Source organism: Daphnia pulicaria, chromosome 1, assembly GCF_021234035.1.
Source record: "Daphnia pulicaria isolate SC F1-1A chromosome 1, SC_F0-13Bv2, whole genome shotgun sequence".
NCBI lineage: Eukaryota > Metazoa > Arthropoda > Branchiopoda > Diplostraca > Daphniidae > Daphnia > Daphnia pulicaria.
In genome coordinates, this window is record NC_060913.1 from 3,461,045 (window position 1) to 3,473,075 (window position 12,031).

Consider the following 12,031-nt stretch of genomic DNA (forward strand, 5'->3'; position numbering starts at 1 on the left):
ACATGGTCGCGCACTATCTCGTCTATGCTTTGCGACGAATCGCACCGTCGCTTTTTCTACTGAGGAAAGTCGACTCTTATCGACTGTCTATAAGAGTCGACTTGTCCATTAGAGTGTGCCTTTTTGAATGCTAGCTTGTATTTTTGTAATGATTATTGTATTTAATCGTTTGAATGTAGGGTTTGAATGTAAAACGTTTGCAGAATAAATTTATTTTAAATTCTCGTGTGTATTTTTTATGAACGGTTGATTTTAAAGGTAAATTCAATAAAAGGTGATACTCTCACTTGGTGCTGGTTGCTGGACTAGTGATGCTTAGGATACATTACAAAAGAAGTACAGGAATATACATATCTGAAGCTTTATTTAATTAAAACGTTAACAGCATTTGTTAATATATATTTAGATCTGATTTAATCTAGATTGCGACGAATCGCACAGTCACTTTTTCTACTGAGAAAAGTCGATTCTTATCGACTAGTCTATGAGAGTCGACTAGTCCGTTTGAGTGTGCCTTTTTGATAGCTAGTTTGTAATTATTATTGTATTAAATCGTTTGAATCCAGGGTTTAAATATAAAAACGTTTAAAAAATACTTTTATTCTTAATTTTTGTGTGTATAGTTGTACAATGTGGTACAAATTGTTGAACAAACGTGATGAATTTTGCTCTTCCCCCCCCCCTTTTCACCCTTTTTCGTGCTGCCTATACCCCCTCTTTTGCCCTTAGGGCCGAAAGGGGAAAGACGAAAAGGGCAGGGATATCAGTAATCGAACTTATACTTCTTAAGCACTTGTACCCCTGATTCCTCAATAAATACTCTACATGATCAACGAATACTTATCTGTCTTACGCGTTAAAAACGTCACTTTCACGGTCTGTTCCTTGATTTTAGTTTGCCATGGTAACATGGTACGCAATAAGAACACACAAGACTAACGTGACGTACTTTTACTTCTTTTTAGCTACCGCGTGGTAGAATTTTGCTTTGGAATGGTGAAAAAGCGAAGAAGTTTTGTAGTTTATACTTTTGTTTCTATTTTTCCACATTTCTTTCCATCCGCTCCATTTTATCATCTTTTCTCAGCCTTTTACCGTGTTTCCTGTGTTTCGAATTTCTTTCTCTCATTAATACATATTTTTCTATCCGCTCCCTTTCTAGTAAAATTCTTTCACAAAGCGCGGAACTCATAGCGTAAAAAGAGCGAAAAAGAGCGCCTTTTTTGGGGTAAAACGTAGGGAATTTTTAGTTGCCAACCCCTTGGTTTTGGAGTGGAGCACAGTGCCCGGATTCGGTGACGCAGAACTGGAGTAGCCGATGATTCAGTTTTAAGAGGTCGACAGTGCGTCGGAAGATGACTCCGAAAGGGTGGTGGTTGTTAATGGTGGAAATCCGCCAGTAGCTGAAATACAAGCGGCAGACAAACCCAGGTGGGAGGAAGTTTTCGATTGTATCTCTCACGCGACGCCCTGTCATCTCGGCTGCTGGAACGGTTTTGACCCAATGTTGCCGGCCAACTCCAACGACACGGTTGGATGAAGTAGGTTACGATCACGTTACCGCAGCGGACACGCGACCCCCCCCCCCCCAAAAAAAAAGACGATGCTGCATACCTCGCATTTGTTAACTGGGACGACGACGTGTACACCGACACCATAACGACCGACGAAGAACCATCGGTATGGGAAGATCATACACCTGTTGTAAATGAAGTCACCCAAGTCAATGTTTCTCTGTCGAGTAGATGCCGAAAAAGACATTTGAGAGTTGTTGTCGGCCATCGATTGGGCGGCGCACACCTCAGCTCCTCTCTCGAATCCTAAAGTGGGTCAACCTTGTCTCGTTTTCGTCATAAACTTTGGAAAATCGCTTTACTTACCCTACTACGGGGGACTTTATGGGTGGCGCAGGGCGATCATTGCTGCCATGAACCCATCGTCAGTTACCGTTACGTTAATGGATTTCGGTAAAGTAATTTCGGTACATCGAGGCATGTGGTTCATCAGAAGAATGAGGCGGGATCTATGCCAGATTCCCTCGAGGATTAGGCGACTGTACGCCCCTAGTGTTGTGCCGGTTAGCGGAAGAATGTGGTCGGTGGATGACGAAGCCTTTGCCCGGAACTTTACTCTTGGAAAAAATTGTACGCTGACAAGTGTGGGAGACGCCAGCTTGAGCTTGGAGAACAGCCTGGATTTGTTTTTTACCTTTGTTTTTTACCTTAAAAAGTGTAATGGCGGGAAACCCTTATGGGGCCTAATGACAACTCAGATTTTGTTATTTTTTCTAACTCTCCCCTTTACGGTTGGGATGTTGTTTGAGTCTGATGGCTTTCGTTCTCGGGGACCTTGGAAGGCTGCTGACACACACCGTCATATTAACGAATTGGAGCTTTTGGCCGCATATTTTTCGTTGCAAGCATTTACAAACTCTTCTGATAGCAATTAATAAGTGTAGCTTTATTCAATTAATAGCTATATTAATAAGTGTAGGGGTACTCACTCGCGAGCTCTTTCTAACATTGCGGCTCAAATTATTCAATCGTGCGAAGCCCTCAATATTAATATTTTTGCCTTCTCATTTACCAGGAAAATGGTATCAACCAGAAACAGGATGAAAATTAGAAAGCTCCTCCGAGTTCAAAGAAGCTTTCTTCAGCAGTGGAGTAATCGAGGAAGTTTCATAGAGTCAGGGAAGACACCACTAGACGATGAGAGATTGATAAGGCTAGCAAAAGGTTTAGCAAGAACATGAATAATTTTCTTCAGATTATTGGTGGGAACGGGATCAGCAAAGGAAGACTTGGCCGGACATTTGTCAACAATTTCACAAATCTCGGAGGGTAAAACCAACTCAAACACGGATAAGAAAGTATTCGGGGCAGATGAAGACCAGTCGACTGAAGGATTCGAGAGAGGAGCTGAGGTGTGCGCCGCCCAATCGACGGCCGACAACAACTCACAAATGTCTTTTTCGGCATCTACTCGACAGAGAAACTTTGACTTGGGTGTTGGGAATATATTTTTTGTATAGCTATACTATGATAATGTAGCAATTTACATGGGTCTACGTAATGTAATTCGAATGGTAGTAAAAACAATCCACATATGGAACTGCTGTGTCATACTGTGCTTTACGGACATTAACAGCCGGTGGCCGTTACCGTCTCACCACCGACAAATCATTACACTGGAAAACAACAAATAAAAAGAAGAGATAGTCCACGAGAGAAACATAGAAGAAAACTTACCGGAGTCAGGTCCTCGTGGAGGCCAGTTAGACATAGCGTGCTCACCATTGCAAGGGAGTATTAGGTGGCACTATAGGAAATTTAATTTAAACTTCGTTCACCTATCTAAAGCAACGATGGTGACGATGTTGCCAGGCGGAAAGTACAGTCACACAACAGTAAAGAGGCTTTGCAAAGAAATAAACCACCTTGGAATTAACTTACGGGTTTTCAAAACAAGAAAGTTTCAAAACGTACTTGTTAGCACACTGCTGTTTGAGTTGTGCACGAACCACGGAAATGGAAAACTAAGACTCCACTCGTTCATCTGGACGTTGTTGTCCACGGTCTCCTACATTTTGTGGGACGGGATCTTCAGCCTTCCCTACTTCGGTCGTGGAAGCAACTTTACCCGACTAAACAGATTATACATTTAAATAGATTTTCCAGTTTCATTCTATATCACTATCCGTAAAACGTATAGTTTTTAAAGCAATGTCAATGAAAATTTGACGAAAATGTAAATAGGTGACAGCGCTAGCTCCATCTGGGAACTGTATGGAATAAGCTTCTTAACTTTGCAATCAGACGCCCACACGTTGTACTTGGAAACAGGGAAACGACTCCCATATTTGCTATAGGCTGCAGACGTAAGCGTCTAGTTTCCCTAATGTAATTGACTAATTGACTCATAGACTGCAATACGTACTGGCAAAGCAATGAAATGGTAGTGATTTTGCGATTGTTCTCGAACGTTGAACGTGGAGTGGGTAACATTCGCAGTTCACAGCTATACGTCCTTTGCGGTATGCGACATGTTACTAGCGGAACAGCGATTTCGGCCTACTGCTCTTTTAGAGAAGCGTGACGTACGGTATGTGTAGCCATCTATTTAAACTTTCGTTTTGTTATGTAATTTCTCTGGCTCCACTTGTTTTAAGCCACAGATTATAGTCTCGTTCACCTACTACCCTATCGATCAAGTCAATTTCTTTTCCGTTACTGCGGCTTATGACGCAAATTTGCCTTCTCCTGTCATTTTAAAAAGGTTGACTTACGAATTTTTATTGCAAATGTTTCAACCAATCGCAATTATGGTTTTTTTCAATGGTCACACATTGTCATTTAAACAGAAAAATTAGCTTGTAAGTCGTAACCATTTCCCAACGACGGCTCTTGCGTGTTTGATTGCGGCTATTGCCATTCACCCCCCCCCCCCCCCCGCAAGTAAATGTTCTCTTTTTATTTCGGAAATTTATCTTTCAACTGTCAGTCTAAACCAGCAGCAAAAACAAAAGCGTAGTGCAAAGAGAGTTACGAAGGGCTTTAGGGAAAACAACTAAGCTGGAGAATCAAAACCACAAGAATTGTTATTTTTATTAGACGATCTATGCAATAACTCATGTATTGTTTATCAAGTGAAACACAGTTGCGAAGTAAGTAATTCTTTAAGTACGTTTCTAGTCGGGATAGCACGGCCTATTGTCCTCGTTCCTCCCAACCGTTGCACCACGTTCAACAAACGTTTAAGCTACAGTGATAGATTTCCTTTCTTTTGTAACTTAGCCGCTAATAGACTGCTAAATTTCCCATCCAATCATCTCTTGGGCTAAAGCTTTTTGCCGCAACTACTTCTCTTTTAAACAAACATAGACCTTGCGTTTCGTTTCATTCAACGAATTCTCAATTACTCCACACAGATGTGTGGATCTCCAAGAAGAATTTCATAACAACAACCTCAGGTAAATTGTACCAAACACCTGTGAATTGATGGAACTCGAAACATAATAAATTGAAGTTCCTTACACAGTGAAAGCAAAGTAATTTATCATCGTTGACGTAGGCTCTTGAGACTTGACCGGGGCGGGTGAGTTGGGTGGACACTTGTGTATTGGATCGATTTTAACGTCATTAGACAGAGTTTTAAAGGGTGAAGCAGATCAAACACTTTCCCTGACCTTCTGCGGTTGGCGCGGCTGTTGAGTCACTGGCTGCTGCTGCTGCTGTTTCCACCTTCCGTCAGAACAATTAACCCTGTTCCTTGGTGGTGCAGGTATACTCCGTTGTCCCAACTCACGCCGAGTAACATCCAAGATGCTGGCATCAGTAAAGAAAAAAAAATTCTCCAAAAGTTCTTGCAACGTCTACGCCTGGTCGCAGCAATACCAGACCTACTGGAAAGAAAATGAATGTGATTAACTCCAATTCTTAGGTTCAGCGATTTAAAAAAATATTACAAAGTTACGCATCCGAAGATGGGTTCAACAAAAAGACAAATTTGTTTTCGACATTTGGAAACATTGCTGAACAGTTAAAAAAAATGGAACATTTTACAGCAAAGTTTCAGGATGTACATTAGTTAGGTTCTAATCACGTCAAGCGTGTGCCACAGCAAACTTCGGATTCACGTAGCTTACAAGGAATTAGTTGACGTTTCTCAACAAACTTGTAACTCTCTAAGAGTAAAACGATATTTCACCTTCTCCCTGGAGTGGATTACGGGTACGAACTTTGCCACTCCGTAGGCTGTTGGGTCACCGTAGTGCATTTTGCCGCACTTTCTCCTGCATCTCGAAGTGTGAGCAGCAATTTGGTGACGGGGAGTTATTTTTCATCCGCATCAGACAGCAAAGTTTCAAAACCGAAAACTCTGCCACATTTGAAATTTTTTTAAGCACATTACAACCAAAATGTTGGCAAGGTAATGTACCAACTCTGTCGTCTCCTTGTCTTTCTGAAGCTTCACGTAGTTTCGTAGGCCAGCTGTTGAAACGTCTAACTTGCCTTGGATCTGCAGGGGAAGACTTTGCAACTGTTCAATGCCATGGCTATGTAAACCTTTCCGGTTTGCGACTTTCCCTTTAAAAATTTCTACCTATTAATTGCGTTAAATCTCCTTTATTTAAGGCCTGCAGTTCAGATTGTCGTTCAACTGTACCAGCATTCAGTATTCCCACACTACTCTGACATATTCGGAAAACCTGTTCTGTAACTCCACGACAACCTTTTCCCATTCAACACAATCCACTGCATTTCACAAACACAAATTTTCAACACAATCCGATTGCACTTAATATTTTGCGGGTATGTTTCAAAGTTTGCTGCTCACGCATGGAAGTAATTACAGCAATAAAGTTACTTTATTTATGAATTTAAATATGTGTTATAATGAATATACTAGTAATAACCATTGGAACAATTAATGTTTCATCTGTTTCATTTCGCGGTCTTTGCAATTTTATTACCCGTATGTGCAGCGGTTTCACTTTTAGCTAAATTTAGATCTCTGAATCGTTTTGATTCGACATTAAAAAAAATTGGACGTATTCCATTATTGGGAATGGCAGAACTTCAGGATGTTCATCACATGAAAGGGGTATTAAATTCAGAGAACCAATATGGTCAATTACTTGTTAAAAAGCATCTCTGATACAGATGTGATCATTGTTAGAAAAACGTTTATCTGCTAACGGTTCTACCTTTTGAAAACATTCAAATATTTGAGTACTTGCAAGTTTCAGATATCCACAAATTCTTGTAAGAATATAGTTTTTGGGCGCAAAGATTTCTTTCAATTGTAACTCTTCTGTTTTGAGCAAAGATTTACACTTACAGCATTCCAAAACTTGTGATCCGCTGTGAGGCAAATACCCACAGATGTCATAGATTAATTCGTCATTCGTAACATCACTGCTGCTAACCTGATTCTCAATATGATCACCATATCTAATAGACAACAAAGTTAACAATTTGTCCTTTACAGTTAACTTTTCTTGCTTTCCATCCTCTTCAATTTCCTTAAAACTATCCACAAAAGATTTCTTGTACCAAATAAGACTTTTAACTCGTCCTCTTTATCCACATTTCCGTTTTTAACGACTGTCTTTGCTAGGTTGTGCAGGGATGAGATTCCAAAGCTGTGAAGCCAGGACTGTGCTGTTGGCGTTTTGTCAATAGATCTGGCAATTCAAAAAACTCAAAAATTTGAAACATAACAAATGATGTAATTGGAAAATTTCATAAGGGATAAGTATAGATTTTAAGCAGTACCTAATTAGGATCGTGATTCGTTTTACCAGTTAACCCTGTATGATAATCACGTTGAAGTAATTCTTCAGTAAGTGCCATTGCTTAGTTGATTGTCAATCTGAATGCCTTGAACGTTGTGAGTGAACAAAACATCTCGCTTGGACTGCTAGAATTTTTGCTCACGGGATTCACGTTCCTTGTCGGTGATATCCAGCTCAGTCAAAATAGCATTCAACGTTGCCCACTTCATTTCTTCGACCGCCCTGTTGTTTTTGTCGTTGTGGATGATGTTATTTGATATTCCTTCAGCAAAGTATCTTCCATTTAGGACATCGACAGTCTTATTCATTGTCAATTTCTCAGTTCCTTCTGATCCTATTACATAAAACAAAATGTAAATTGTGTTTAAATAAATGCAGATTTATCACCAACCTTTAAATTTATCTGCTGTTTCCTTCAAATTACGGTAGTGGTTTAAAACCATAGCCACAGATGTTGAAAACAACAGCGTGGCTTTTTTAACATTCATTTACTCAAAATTAGTGGAATGAATGTGAGAATAAGTCAACTTGTGGCACTTTCTCAGCCTTGTTTGATTTCATGTTCGTAAAGATGGCTAAAAAATTCGTACCGAAAAATCATCCCGGCATACTATTTTTTTTAAAGGTGTGTATTCGCCGATGGCGAATGTTACCACTTTATTGTCAAAACACAGTAAAATACAAAAGTCAAACTAATATGAAGGAGAGATAAAATAAGGACAAGAAAAGGGGGTAGGCAGAAGAAGGAACCAAGAATAAAATTAGGCAGAAGAAGGAGCGAAAGATCTGGAGGAGAACTAGGGTTCTAAAAAGAGAGGAGTGGGACGGCACGAGATATTTTGGCAGAGGAGAGCATTCCGGCTGTCAGACTGAGTAAAATCTGCTGCTGTCGACCCCTCAGATGGTCCGGAGCGACGAGATGCTGATTTGGTTGTCACCAGCACCGCGAAGCAAACGGACGTCTCTTACGACCACGGTCCGGTAAAGGCGCCCGCTAGAGCCAGAGGGTGACAGCAGGGTCAAATACACCAGAAATTAGAGCACGAGGGACTCATGCGAAAATGTACGGAGCTCCAAATCGCAACTAAGAGAAGAGATAAAATATAAAGAGCTGGGAAAAGGTGGTGGTGGTTAAAATCTTTTGATAGAACACAGGAATTTAACAAACGCAGACCAAAGAGTTTTTGATTGGGAGAAAGCGTCTAATGGGACTGGCCAAGATATACTATAAAAGGAAAAAAACATTAATTATTACATTTTAACTATTTTCTTAACAAGTACTTTTTAAACATTTTATGATGAAAAAATGATTGTACCTGCACATATTTGTGTGTCAGTATATGATTCCGAAAACATTTTAGCAGATGTGGTACGTCCCAAAATATTTTTTGTTTTTTAATCCTGTGAGTGATTAATACAGAATTTGTGACATTGACGATCGCTCTTCCTTCGTCCATCTCTTCCAAACATGGCATATGCTGATTTGTTTGGTTGTGCCCCGTCACTTAGTACACCTTTAACAATTGCACCATGGTTGTGGAGAATCGCAATTGCTCTTGTGACGAGTTAAAATAGAATAGATAAAGAGTAGCTGCATCTATCGGCGGAAAAGCGTAAGACTGCAAAAACAGCGTTTTTGCATAAGGTCTTCTCGGGCTTCCAAAGAGTTTCGGTAAGTACTGTACGTCGAAGTTTTTACCCAGTAATATGCTTCTGATGTGATTCCATTTCGTACATAAATAAAATGTGCATTACAGTATAATCATATTTGAAAAAAGTGGATGTATAGCTGCTAAAAAATCTGTTGATTTTCGTTAATACAAAAAATTTAGACGTATGGGATAAGATTAGTTGGTTGAGTGGTAAAAGCTGCGAGCTACAGAATTGAAAGTCAGTAGTTTGAACCTTGGAGGATATATTAATAATTTATTTCTTTCGGAAATCATATCCAGAGTATGCAATTTATGGAGACTCTGTATATACAAACAGATAAATCCAAGGGAGGTATAAATGTTACGTGCGGTAAAGGTGAAATTTTAAAAATGTTATTTGTATTTCCCCTTATCCTTGGGAGTACACTGCAATCATATCCCGGGAACATCTCTATGCTATTAGGGTAGCTAAATACATTGTATAAATTTCACTAGGTTTTTGGGTTTCATATAAAAATACATGTTTAAAGGTTTGTATTGCACAACTGAAGCAGAAGGGTTTCGGAAAAAAATTTCAGGTGTTTCACTGAAACTAATATTAAACAATAATATATCTCCGAGTTTTCCATGGCTATGACTAAAAGAAGGCGCGCTCATCATCTCCATCTCCTCAAAGAAGCATCAGGGGATAATAAGATCTGGCTGAGACGGTAACAAAACCCTTCTCATTAGAATTTCTAACATGATAAGCTCATTCAATAAGTCAGCTCTTTCTCAGGAGGGAAGAGTAACAACTTTATCCAAATTCCCTCGAGAATATGATTGAAACATGCGGACACGAGATGTTAACTGGGACGACGACGTGTACGCCGACACCATCACGACCGACGAAGAACCATCGGTATGGGTAAATCATACACCTGTTAGAGTTTGGTATATGAAGTCACGCAAGTCAATGTTTCTCTGTCGAGTAGATGCAGAAAAAAAACATTTGTGAGTTGTTTTCGGCCGTCGATTTCGCGGCGCACACCTCAGCTCCTCTCTCTCTTATCCTAAAGTGGGTCAACCTTGTCTCGTTTTCGTCGCAAACTTTGGAAAATCGCTCTACAACGGGGGACTTTATTAGCGCAGGGCGATCATTAATGCCATGAACCCATCGTCAGTTACCGTTACGTTAATGGATTTCGGTAAAGTGATTTCTGTACATCGATGCATGTGGTCCATCAGAAGAATAAGGCGGGATCTATGCCAGATTCCCTCGAGGATTAGGCGACTGTACGCCCCTAGTGTTGTGCCGGTTAGCGGAAGAACGTGGTTGGTGGATGACGGAGCCTTTGCCCGGAACTTTACTCTTGGAAAAATTTGTACGCTGACAAGTGTGGGACGTCAGCCTGAGCTTGGAGAACGGGCTGGATTGGTTTTTGACCATGGAGAAATTTGAGAAAACTGCATTCGCTTAACTTAGACTTGCAAACGTTGTTTCCTCCCACTAGGTCAAGGGTAGAGATTGTTGAATTGCTAGAATTGTTTTTGTGTTATGGCATTTGTGTAATCGTAAACCTAAAACAAAAAGTTTTCTGATGCCAGTCTATGTGGATGAAGCAACCAACTTCTGCTATTCCACCGCAATTTCGGTGGCACTCTCAACAATTGCTGTCGGTGAGGTAGACGATGGTCTACGTAGTGTCGCCCGCTCTATAAACCGAACAGGCATGGAAGTTGTTTTTTCCAATTGGTGACGTATGACAATCAGATTTTTTCGTGATTTTTTGCACTTTTTTATAACCATAGCTTACCGTAAGTCAACCAGAGAGCTGCGGTAAAACCTCGAAATATGATAAAAGTTAAGTTCCTCCAAAAAGATGAGAAATAAACGAAATGATACACACTAACATAGCGAGCATTTTTTTTAAACAATAAAACGTCGATGCAAAACAAAGGTTCCCAATTGGAAAGAATCCCAAGTAGAATATGATTCTCTTTGTGCAAGTGGTCCCTCTGGATCGTCAAAGCGACCAAGATCGTCAACTCTAACTAATGGCACTCAAGAGAATGGTTTAGATGGCCGAGACTCGCAAATTGTTCATCACAATCAGCCTGCACTTGTCACCGTGTACAAGGACCCTCAAACACTGCAAGAGAAGGTCTTCATTGTTATATCTCTACCAGGAGGCTCAGGCGAGTCAGAATTCTCTTTGGCTGGAGACGGCCCTGGTTCTTCAACAGCCATTATAAAATATTATTGGCCCCCTGTGATGTTCGACACTGATTCTATGTTTGAAAAAGTTAGCATAAAAAACGAAAAAGTCTCCCCATTGCACCCCAAAATAATTGCATTGAAAAATGAATTAGAAAACAACCGTGATTCGGTAGATGCTATTCCTCAAGCAGTTATTGAGATTCATCTTCCCATCCCAGTACAGACGGATATAGATTCGTACAATTTTGTTGGTGGTAGAACGCCTGACGGGACTCGCTTTGTGGTTGCAGATCTCAAGGCGTACCAAACTCCTTACAGTGTTAAAAAATATGACAAAAAAATAACTTTTCTTGACATTTAACATGGTTTTTTAGTTTCATTCAAATTGTTATTGTTAAATTACAAGAGTTGTTCAAGAATTTTTTTATTCTCTTTTTCTTATTAAGTTTTGTTCTGACAGCTTTATACCGCAGTTTTTTGCCGAGAAGATCATAATCTGCTAATACAGATTAAATTTTGTTTTATTATTACTTCTTTTGGTTTAGTGTTTTTTGTCTCGTTTTTAATATATAGAGTGGTTTGAGGTTGCCATCATGGATGATGGGTATCCCACCTTTGGTGCAACCACAACCCCAAAGCAGTGGAAATTAAGGGGTTCTCTCATTGTGTAGTCAAGGAACGGAAGAATAGAGTGGGGAAGAAAGGGGTCGGTCCCTTTTTTTTTCACTCTCCTTTTGTCTTTCTATTCGTACACTTGGTACCCCTTGCTTGCAAGGAAAAAGCCAAAACATGCCAATGCTTTTTGGGTTGTGGCTGCACCAAAGGTAAAAAAATCTTGGATAGATATTTTACCATGCTTGTTTCAGCCAAACCATGGGG